Genomic DNA, 12323 nt, shown 5'->3' with positions numbered 1-12323 from the left:
AATCTCCCTTCTCCAAAATTATGAATTCCATCTTAAAACCTCGCCTGCACATTTTTTGGCAAATTGTGTTTCCCCTCACTTTTATTTATGGGCCCTCGTGTTATACTTCCTCATTAATTAATTTGTCTGGTCCTATCCCAATATTCTCACAGAAATGCTGTCAAAAGGAAAAGACAAGCCCTCTTATCTCAAAGTAGGTGATCCTATTGTCGTGCAAACAGACATTTACATAGACCAGCCCCTTTTTTATTTTACTCTACATCCTTTCTAGTATCATCCCCCTCTCTCCAGCACCTCGAAACGTTCTTTTCTGAACCAATAATAGACTGATCATCAAAACTGGACATATCCCCTTCATTCAAGGAATTCAGCGTTTAAGGTAGGTAAATCATCAATCACATAATCTCCCAAATACATACAAAATCATAACTAGAGCAAATGTAATAAAAAATAAGTATCATATAACAGAATGCAACAGGGTAAACTGAGCTTATGCCAAAGTTCACGCTAGACAAATGCAGACAACATAGAAAGCTCTGTAAGCCACAAAGACAACGTGACTCTCTTTTGCCAAGAGCATTGGCAATGCAATAAAATGTGTTAAACAAGGGAGCAATGTGATCAGACTTGTCATTTTACAATTTGACTCTGGTTTCCATTCAGAGAATGCCCTAGAACGGCAAACGTGGAAGTAGAACACTTAAGTGACCATTCTTAGAAGCTAGGTGTTTTGTGTGTCTGTTGCTTAATTACAAACCACCTCAAAATTCAGAGCAACCATTTTGTTAAGCTCACAAACTCTGTGGGTCAGGAATTTGGATGGAGCACAGGGAGTAAATACAGCTAAGGGTGACTCCTGAATTGAAAACTGAACTCATTGGAGGCTTCTTCACCAACATCTGGCATGGGATTACTTGAAGGCTGGGCACACCTTGGATGTTGGCCAGAGCAAGTACACACGGCCTTTCTATCTGGGTTTGACTTCCTTCTAGGACGGCAGACTCTTATTAGTTGGACATCTTACATGGGGGCTCAGAACTCCAAGTGTGACTGTTCTCAGCAAACAAGAAGGAAGCTGCAAGGCCTTTTATGACCTGCCCTTGGAAGTAACATGGCATCACTTCTGCCCTAATCCGTCAAAGTGTTCACAAACTCAGCCAAGTTGAAAGGAAAAGGACAAAAATCTGCATATCTTAATGAAATGAGTGTCAAAGAATTTGCAGCCCTGTTTTAAAACTTATGCAAAAGTAATAGTGTGATGCTGAGATTTAAGAAGTTAATATGATGAGAGGCAGCTGGGTGGCTCCGTAGGTTAAGCATCTGACTTCAGCTCAGGTCATGATCTTGCAGTTTGTGAGTTGGGGCTCCATGCAGGGCTCTGTGCTGATAGCTCAAAGCCCGGAGCCTGCTTCACATTCAGTGTCCCCCTCTGTCTCTCTTTCTGCCTCTTCCCCACTCATGCTTGCGCGCACGCTCTCTTTCTCTCTCTCTCTCTCTCAAAAATAAATAAGCATTAAAAATGTAAGAAGTTAATATGATGAGAATAGGGTATATTTGAAAATATTAGAATGCTTCTATGATGTAGTGATGTTCCTGAGTCAATCCTGGCATAGATGTTTTATCTCTTTTTCTTATGCAGCCATCTTAAAAGTTTAGAATTGAATCACGCCTTTCAAAGAATCAACTTCATATTTGTTAGTTTTTTCGATTTTACGTTTGTTTTCTCTTACAGTTATTGTTATCCTCGTTATTTCTTCTTCTTATAATTTTCAGTTTGTTTTCTAACTCATTTAAAGTAGGTGCATAGAAATCTGACTTTAAGCCTTTCTTCATAATTAAAATATGTTTTAAGCTCTGTATTTCTCCTTAAGCACTGTTGCAATGACATCCTTTAAGTTATGATATCTAGTATGCCATTTTCCATTCATTTAAAACATTGTATCATTTCCATTGATCTTCTTTGAGCCATCATTTTTAAGTCTATTAATTTCCAAATATATGGGGATTTGTGCTTATTTTTCTATATTAACTTCTAGCTCATCTTTACTGTGATCAGAGAAATACTCCATATTTTATCAGTGTTTTGAAATGTGTTGACTTGCTTGATAGCCCACCATATGGATAATTTCTGTCAGTGTTTCATGGGCACTTAAAAAGAATGTGTGCTCTGCAATTGTTGAGTTTAATTGTTATATATGGCAATTAAACAATTTTGTTTATTATGCTCTTCAAATCCTCTGTATCCTTACAGATTTTTTACGCTGTTCTATTGATTACTGAACCCTACTGGTTTATTTCTCTTCTTACTCTTAGAGACTTCTGCTGTACACATTTAAAACCATGACATTATGTAAAATTCTTATATGTTCCTATTGATTGACACTTTCATTATCTTAAAATCGCTCTTTTTTTAAAGTAATGCTTTTTGCCTTCAGTTTACTTTGTCTAATATTTAGTATAAATCAATTTTGTGTTAAGGTTGGCTTTTCCTCATTTTTATTGTCAAATTTATATATTCATCTATTTTCATGTGATTATAATAATTAGCATATAATTTTATTTTTATCCCATATTAAAAACTTCCTATTTTAGCTATATTCTTTATTCTGTTATATACTGATGAATTGGAATTTAGGCCAAGTCTTACCACTTGTTTTGTTTTATTTTGCATCTCTTCTTTGTTCTTTTTCCTCTCATTAAAAAGAAAAAAATTCCTTATGGGGTGCCTGGGTTGCTCACTGGATTGAGCAACCAACTCTGGATTTCAGCTCAGGTCAGGATTTCACGGTTCATGAGACTGAGCCCTGCACTGGGCTCTGTGCTGTCAGTGTGGAGCCTGCTTGGGATTCTCTCTCTCTCTCCCTCTTCCTCTGATCCTACCTTGCTTGCATGCACTCTCTCTTTCAAAATAATTAAGAGTAAAAATTTTAAATTACAAAAATTCTTTAGGATTCATTTAATTCATATTTTTCTCATTCCTTTAATGTATATTACTCACCTCTTAAATAACGTAGGATCTTAGGACACATAACTCTAATTAATATCCTCTTGCATTCTGTTCACCTATTTCAATTCTATATGTCTAACGTGATAAAATGTTATTGTTTTATGCAAGTAAAAAATCATTTCAATTTACACACATGCTTATCATTTTACAATTCTTCATTTCTACTTACATCTGGGATATGGAATCTTAGATGTTCCACCTTCCCCAAACAAATATATTTCCTATGGGGTAGCATTCCAACTTGACAGTTATTTTCTATTGAGTACTTTAAATAGCATTCCTTATTTTCTGGTTTACGTGTGTTTCTCTTACTAAATGAGCTATATGCCTTACTTTTAATCTTTTTATGATAATATGTCTTTCTTCTTTGGCTACTGTCATAACTTTCTTTGCCCTTTGGTTTCAGGAGACTTGCTGTAATGTACCTAGATTTTTTTGCATTTCTGCTGGTGTTTTTCCCCTTTTTCCCTGGGGTTCTAAACAATTGAGAAAAACTCTCAGCTATTATTTCTTCATGTGTTGCTTTAAACCCATTCTCACTCTCCTTTCCTTATGCACTCAGATTGTATACGTGTTAAAATTTTCTTGGATCCAGATTTTCTTGGATCCAGATTGTATACATGTTAAAATTGTCTTGGTCTCCTGTGCTCTTTTATGTGTTTCCCTCATTTCATCTTTCTGCACTTCAGTATATACATTCTCTACTGACTTATCTTCTAGTTGGCTAATTCTTTATCATTCAGATAGGCTTTAATATCAATTATTGTTTCTTTCATTGCTGGATATTCCATTATATTTTGTTACACTTCTGAATTATTTCCTGAAATTCCCAACCCTGTCATTTAATTTCTTGACAATTATATATATTTAAAGTCCTGCCATATCTGGATATACTATGGATTTGTCTCTATTGTCTGTTATTGCACGTGCCTTTTGATCAATTATTATCTTTTTTGTATATGTGGGGTTTGTCTTTTAGATAACATCGATGAAAGAATCCCAAGATATCCTCTCCAAAGAGGACATATTTTTTTCTTCTATAAAGCAACTGGCCATAGACAAGCTTACCCACATACAGTTTGCAATAAATTGAACTTGGTCTTGGTGTCTTTTAGGACTGACCAATTCTTCAGTTACCTTCATCTTTTTTTGTGCCCCTTTATGGCCCAGTTGAAAGCTTGGGGTGGTGATCCAGCAAGATGGCGGCTTAGGAGGACGCTGGGCTCACCGCACGTCCTGCTGATCACTTAGATTCCACCTACACCTGCCTAAATAACCCAGAAAACCGCCAGAGGATTAGCAGAATGGAGTCGCCGGAGCCAAACCCAGACGAGAGGCCCACGGAAGAGGGTAGGAAGGGCGGCGAGGTGGTGCGCTCTCCACGGACTGGCGGGAGGGAGCCGGGGCGGAGGGGCGGCTCGCCGGCCAAGCAGAGCCCCCGAGTCTGGCTGGCAAAAGCGGAGGGGCCTGACGGACTGTGTTCCTACAACAAGCGCGACTTAGCGTCTGGGAGGTCATAAGTTAACAGCTCTGCTCAGAAAGCGGGAAGGCTGGAGGACAAAGGGAGGGAGAGCTGCTGAGCCCCCTGACAACAGAGCTCAGTTTGGTGGGGAACAAAGGCGCTCGCCAGCGCCATCTCCCCCGCCCATCCCCCAGCCAAAATCCCAAAGAGAACCAGTTCCTGCCAGGGAACTTGCTGGCTCCGCGCAAACACCCAACTCTGTGCTTCTGCGGAGCCAAACCTCCAGCAGCGGATCTGACTCCCTCCCGCTGCCACAGGGCACCTCCTGAAGTGGATTACCTAAGGAAAGCGATCTAAGCCTGCCCCTCCTGCCCCTGTGCACCTTGCCTACCGACCCCAGCTAATACGCCAGATCCCCAGCATCACAAGCCTGGCAGTGTGCAAGTAGCCCAGACGGGCCACGCCACCCCACAGTGAATCCCGCCCCTAGGAGAGGGGAAGAGAAGGCACACACCAGTCTGACTGTGGCCCCAGCAGTGGGCTGGGAGCAGACATCAGGTCGGACTGCGGCCCCGCCCACCAACTCCAGTTCTACACCACAGCACAGGGGAAGTGCCCTGCAGGTCCTCACCACACCAGGGACTATCCAAAATGACCAAGCGGAAGAATTCCCCTCAGAAGAATCTCCAGGAAATAACAAAAGCTAATGAGCTGATCAAAAAGGATTTAAATAACATAACAGAAAGTGAATTTAGAATAATAGTCATAAAATTAATCGCTGGGCTTGAAAACAGTATACAGGACAGCAGAGAATCTCTTGCTACAGAGATCAAGGGACTAAGGAACAGTCACGAGGAGCTGAAAAACGCTTTAAACGAAATGCATAACAAAATGGAAACCACCATGGCTCGGCTTGAAGAGGCAGAGGAGAGAATAGGTGAACTAGAAGATAAAGTTATGGAAAAAGAAGAAGCTGAGAAAAAGAGAGATAAAAAAATCCAGGAGTATGAGGGGAAAATTAGAGAACTAAGTGATACACTAAAAAGAAATAATATACGCATAATTGGTATCCCAGAGGAGGAAGAGAGAGGGAAAGGTGCTGAAGGTGTACTTGAAGAAATAATAGCTGAGAACTTCCCTGAACTGGGGAAGGAAAAAGGCATTGAAATCCAAGAGGCACAGAGAACTCCCTTCAGACGTAACTTGAATCGATCTTCTGCACGACATATCATAGTGAAACTGGCAAAATACAAGGATAAAGAAAAAATTCTGAAAGCAGCAAGGGGTAAACGTGCCCTCACATATAAAGGGAGACCTATAAGACTCGTGACTGATCTCTCTTTTGAAACTTGGCAGGCCAGAAAGAATTGGCACGAGATTTTCAGGGTGCTAGACAGGAAAAATATGCAGCCAAGAATCCTTTATCCAGCAAGTCTGTCATTTAGAATAGAAGGAGAGATAAAGGTCTTCCCAAACAAACAAAAACTGAAGGAATTTGTCACCACTAAACCAGCCATACAAGAGATCCTAAGGGGGACCCTGTGAGACAAAGTCCCAGAGACATCACTACAAGCATAAAACATACAGACATCACAATGACTCTAAACCCGTATCTTTCTATAATAATACTGAATGTAAATGGATTAAATGCGCCAACCAAAAGACATAGGGTATCAGAATGGATAAAAAAAACAAGACCCATCTATTTGCTGTCTACAAGAGACTCATTTTAGACCTGAGGACACCTTTAGATTGAGAGCGAGGGGATGGAGAACTATTTATCATGCGACTGGAAGCCAAAAGAAAGCTGGAGTAGCCATACTTATATCAGACAAACTAGACTTTAAATTAAAGGCTGTAACAAGAGATGAAGAAGGACATTATATAATAGTTACAGGGTCTATCCATCAGGAAGAGCTAACAATTATAAATGTCTATGCGCCGAATACCGGAGCCCCCAAATACATAAAACAATTACTCATAAACATAAGCAACCTTATTGATAAGAATGTGGTAATTGCAGGGGACTTTAACACCCCACTTACAGTAATGGATAGATCATCTAGACACACGGTCAATAAAGAAACAAGGGCCCTGAATGAGACATTGGATCAGATGGACTTGACAGATATATTTAGAACTCTACATCCCAAAGCAACAGAATATACTTTCTTCTGGAGTGCACATGGAACATTCTCCAAGATAGATCATATACTGGGTCACAAAACAGCCCTTCATAAGTTTACAAGAATTGAAATTATACCATGCATACTTTCAGACCACAATGCTATGAAGCTTGAAATCAACCACAGAAAAAAGTCTGGAAAACCTCCAAAAGCATGGAGGTTAAAGAACACCCTACTAACGAATGAGTGGGTAAACCAGGCAATTAAAGAAGAAATTAAAAAATATATGGAAACAAACGAAAATGAAAATACAAGAATCCAAACGCTCTGGGACGCAGCGAAGGCAGCCCTGAGAGGAAAATACATTGCAATCCAGGCCTATCTCAAGAAACAAGAAAAATCCCAAATACAAAATCTAACAGCACACCTAAAGGAACTAGAAGCAGAACAGCAAAGGCAGCCTAAACCCAGCAGAAGAAGAGAAATAATAAAGATCAGAGCAGAAATAAACAATACAGAATCTAAAAAAACTGTAGAGCAGATCAACGAAACCAAGAGTTGGTTTTTTGAAAAAATAAACAAGATTGACAAACCTCTAGCCAGGCTTCTCAAAAAGAAAAGGGAGATGACCCAAATAGATAAAATCATGAATGAAAATGGAATTATTACAACCAATCCCTCAGGGATACAAACAATTATCAGGGAATACTATGAAAAATTATATGCCAACAAACTGGAAAACCTGGAAGAAATGGACAAATTCCTGAACACCCACACTCTTCCAAAACTCAATCAGGAGGAAATAGAAAGCTTGAACAGACCCATAACCAGCGAAGAAATTGAATCGGTTATCAAAAATCTCCCAACAAATAAGAGTCCAGGACCAGATGGCTTCCCAGGGGAGTTCTACCAGACGTTTAAAGCAGAGATAATACCTATCCTTCTCAAGCTATTCCAAGAAATAGAAAGGGAAGGAAAACTTCCAGACTCATTCTATGAAGCCAGTATGACTTTGATTCCTAAACCAGACAGAGACCCAGTAACAAAAGAGAACTACAGGCCTATATCCCTGATGAATATGGATGCAAAAATTCTCAATAAGATACTAGCAAATCGAATTCAACGGCATATAAAAAGAATTATTCACCATGATCAAGTGGGATTCATTCCTGGGATGCAGGGCTGGTTCAACATTCGCAAATCAATCAACGTGATACATCACATTAACAAAAAAAAAGAGAAGAACCATATGATCCTGTCAATCGATGCAGAAAAGGCCTTTAACAAAATCCAGCACCCTTTCTTAATAAAAACCCTTGAGAAAGTCTGGATAGAAGGAACATACTTAAAGATCATAAAAGCCATTTATGAAAAGCCCACAGCTAACATCATCCTTAACGGGGAAAAACTGAGAGCTTTTTCCCTGAGATCAGGAACACGACAAGGATGCCCACTCTCACTGCTGCTGTTTAACATACTGCTGGAAGTTCTAGCATCAGCAATCAGACAACAAAAGGAAATCAAAGGCATCAAAATTGGCAAAGATGAAGTCAAGCTTTCGCTTTTTGCAGATGACATGATATTATACATGGAAAATCCGATAGACTCCACCAAAAGTCTGCTAGAACTGATACAGGAATTCAGCAAAGTTGCAGGATACAAAATCAATGTACAGAAATCAGTTGCATTCTTATACACTAACAATGAAGCAACAGAAAAACAAATAAAGAAACTGATCCCATTCACAATTGCACCAAGAAGCATAAAATACCTAGGAATAAATCTAACCAAAGATGTAAAGGATCTGTATGCTGAAAACTATAGAAAGCTTATGAAGGAAATTGAAGAAGATTTAAAGAAATGGAAAGACATTCCCTGCTCATGGATTGGAAGAATAAATATTGTCAAAATGTCAATAATACCCAAAGCTATCTACACATTCAATGCAATCCCAATCAAAATTGCACCAGCATTCTTCTCGAAACTAGAACAAGCAATCCTAAAATTCATATGGAACCACAAAAGGCCCCGAATAGCCAAAGGAATTTTGAAGAAGAAGACCAAAGCAGGAGGCATCACAATCCCAGACTTTAGCCTCTACTACAAAGCTGTCATCATCAAGACAGCATGGTATTGGCACAAAAACAGACACATAGACCAATGGAATAGAATAGAAACCCCAGAACTAGACCCACAAACGTATGGCCAACTCATCTTTGACAAAGCAGGAAAGAACATCCAATGGAAAAAAGCCTCTTTAACAAATGGTGCTGGGAGAACTGGACAGCAACATGCAGAAGATTGAAACTAGACCACTTTCTCACACCATTCACAAAAATAAACTCAAAATGGATAAAGGACCTGAATGTGAGACAGGAAACCATCAAAACCCTAGAGGAGAAAGCAGGAAAAGACCTCTCTGACCTCAGCCGTAGCAATCTCTTACTCGACACATCCCCAAAGGCAAGGGAATTAAAAGCAAAAGTGAATTACTGGGACCTTATGAAGATAAAAAGCCTTCTGCACAGCAAAGGAAACAACCAACAAAACTAAAAGGCAACCAACGGAATGGGGAAAGATATTCGCAAATGACATATCGGACAAAGGGCTAGTATCCAAAATCTATAAAGAGCTCACCAAACTCCACACCCGAAAAACAAATAACCCAGTGAAGAAATGGGCAGAAAACATGAATAGACACTTCTCTAAAGAAGACATCCGGATGGCCAACAGGCACATGAAAAGATGTTCAGCGTCGCTCCTTATCAGGGAAATACAAATCAAAACCACACTCAGATATCACCTCACGCCAGTCAGAGTGGCCAAAATGAACAAATCACGAGACTATAGATGCTGGCGAGGATGTGGAGAAATGGGAACCCTCTTGCACTGTTGGTGGGAATGCAAATTGGTGCAGCCGCTCTGGAAAGCAGTGTGGAGGTTCCTCAGAAAATTAAAAATAGACCTACCCTATGACCCAGCAATAGCACTGCTAGGAATTTATCCAAGGGATACAGGAGTACTGATGCATAGGGCCACTTGTATCCCAATGTTCATAGCAGCACTCTCAACAATAGCCAAATTATGGAAAGAGCCTAAATGTCCATCAACTGATGAATGGATAAAGAAATTGTGGTTTATATACACAATGGAATATTACGTGGCAATGAGAAAAAATGAAATATGGCCTTTTGTAGCAACGTGGATGGAACTGGAGAGTGTGATGCTAAGTGAAATAAGCCATACAGAGAAAGACAGATACCATATGGTTTCACTCTTATGTGGATCCTGAGAAACTTAACAGGAACCCATGGGGAGGGGAAGGAAAAAAAAAAAAAGAGGTTAGAGTGGGAGAGAGCCAAAGCATAAGAGACTTAAAAACTGAGAACAAACTGATGGGGGGTGGGAGGGAGGAGAGGGTGGGTGATGGGTATTGAGGAGGGCACCTGTTGGGATGAGCACTGGGTGTTGTATGGAAACCAATTTGTCAATAAATTTCATATATATAAAAAAAAAAAAGAAAGCTTGGGCTGGTTATCAGGGTCCATCATGTTAATAGGTCATCAACACCATGATTTTGCTGAAGGCTCTATTCACTCTTTAGATTTCTAGTCTCTGATTTGGATCAAATGCCTCAACGAGAAAAGCCATACTGAATGTTGGGATTATTGGCTGGACTTTCATTCTTGCTGAGATCTTGGTGTCACAATCCTTACTTCCTTGGAACTTTACATAGATATTTAAAAACAATTTTTTTCTGCTTTCCTAGTTAGTCTCAGCAGGGGAGTTGGTTAAAAAGATGTTTTTTACCATTTCTGGAAGCAGAATTTTCTCCCTGCTTCATTTTTCTTCCCTGCTTCAAAACTTCATAGGTTTGCCCCTGGCAGAATATTAGAGATTTATGCATTTACCGGCTGGCTCCTTTCACAATAACTCACAGAGAATTAATCGGCTTGTTGCTTGTTTTCTTCTTACTCCATGCGATATCCATAGGTATGAGAACAGTGGCAGTCACATATGAAGCAGGCAATACACATTCATGAAAGCAGAATGCAGATAAGAGGTCAGAATAAGAGATGCTAATTTTGGAAAGCACTGAAGTTTCCTTCTCTTAAAGAGGCTTTATCACTCATATGCACATTTTGTAGAACTCTGCTTGATCAAGTGGACCAACAAGATATATGTGCTTGAAAAAGCAAAAATAACACAAATTATGTGTGTGTTATTGAAATTTGTGATATTAGTGTGAAATCATGTTGTGTACATATAAATATAGATCATACTAACACTGCTGATACATGCAGTGAGTTCTTATATTTCAAAATTTAGAATCAGAGATACCAGTTCTTATAGAGTAAAAAGGCTAGCACATACATAATATTTTTAAGTGAGTATAGTTTTACATGACATTGCATTTCTCAAATTTTTAATTACAAATACAAATAACAATTAAATTTCTTTTTGAAATTATGCTTAAATAATTTACTAATGTAGGCTTAATCTTAGCTATGTGTTGTCCTATAACAATCAAAGTGTTTTTTTAATTTTAATATTTACCACTTTCATTTTTTACTTTTTAGAAATAATTTAAATAAGGGAAAATTATAGCAATTTGAAATCATGCTAATTTTGACAGAAACAGCATTGCCCCTAAGGCTCTCCATGATGAAATGACAGTAAGATCAAAGCACTATCCAAACTGTGCCCAGTGAATCTGTCTTAAGCAGCATCAATCAAATAATAAAGTACAGATTTAAAAAATGTCTCAAAATGCATCATGTCTTTTATTATCATGGAGAGATACATGGCATAAACCTTACTATTTATTCTTCCAGAAAAACTGAGCAATAATTCAGTTAAAATATTATTCAGGAATACTTAAAATTCTTTTACATAATGCCAAATAAAGCACTAGAATAAAATGAAAGCAGTTACATTTTAGTAAAAGTAAACAAACAAATAATAAATAAATAAATAAATAAATAAATAAATAAATAAATAAATAAGAATCCAGAATTTAGGACACTAGGAAAAAACAAAAAGTAAATCAGCATACATAGGAAAAGGGAATTTATAGAGTTGAAAACTGAAATAATTGAAATAGCTCTTATACTAGATTTGAGAAATCAAATAATTATTTAAAAAAAAAAACAAATATAGGGGTCCCTGAGTGGCTCAGTCAGTTAAACATTCAACTCTTGGTTTTGGCTCAGGTCATGAACTCAGGGTTTGTGGGGTCGAGCCCTGATGAGTTGGGCTTTGTGCTGACAGTTCCAAGCCTGCTTTGTATTCTCTCTCCTTCTCCTATTCCTCCCCTGATCATGCTCTCTTTCTCAACAAATAAATGAATGAATAAATAAATAAATATAATTCTTTTATGGGTACCTAAGAAATAATTTTAAAATACACAGTAAAGGGGCACCTGGGTGCCTCAGTCGGTTGAGCATTGACTTTGGCTCATGTCATGATCTCACAGTTTGTGAGTTCGAGCCCCATGTAGGGCTCTGTGCTGACAGCTCGGAGCCTGGAACCTGCTTTGGATTCTGTGTCTCCTCTCTCTGCCCCTCCCCCACTTGTGCTCTGTTTCTATCAAAAATAAATAAATGTAAAAAAAATTTTTAATAAAATAAAATACAGTAAAAATGAAGATAGACAAAAGAGTACAAATGTTATATGTTTAAATTTATATTTTAAAATCTATGTGAAATCATACTTTTGTATGGACTTT

The sequence above is a fragment of the Felis catus genome, chromosome A1 (genome assembly GCF_018350175.1).
Source record: "Felis catus isolate Fca126 chromosome A1, F.catus_Fca126_mat1.0, whole genome shotgun sequence".
Classification (NCBI taxonomy): Eukaryota; Metazoa; Chordata; class Mammalia; order Carnivora; family Felidae; genus Felis; species Felis catus.
Note: the sequence above shows the minus strand (reverse complement) of the source record.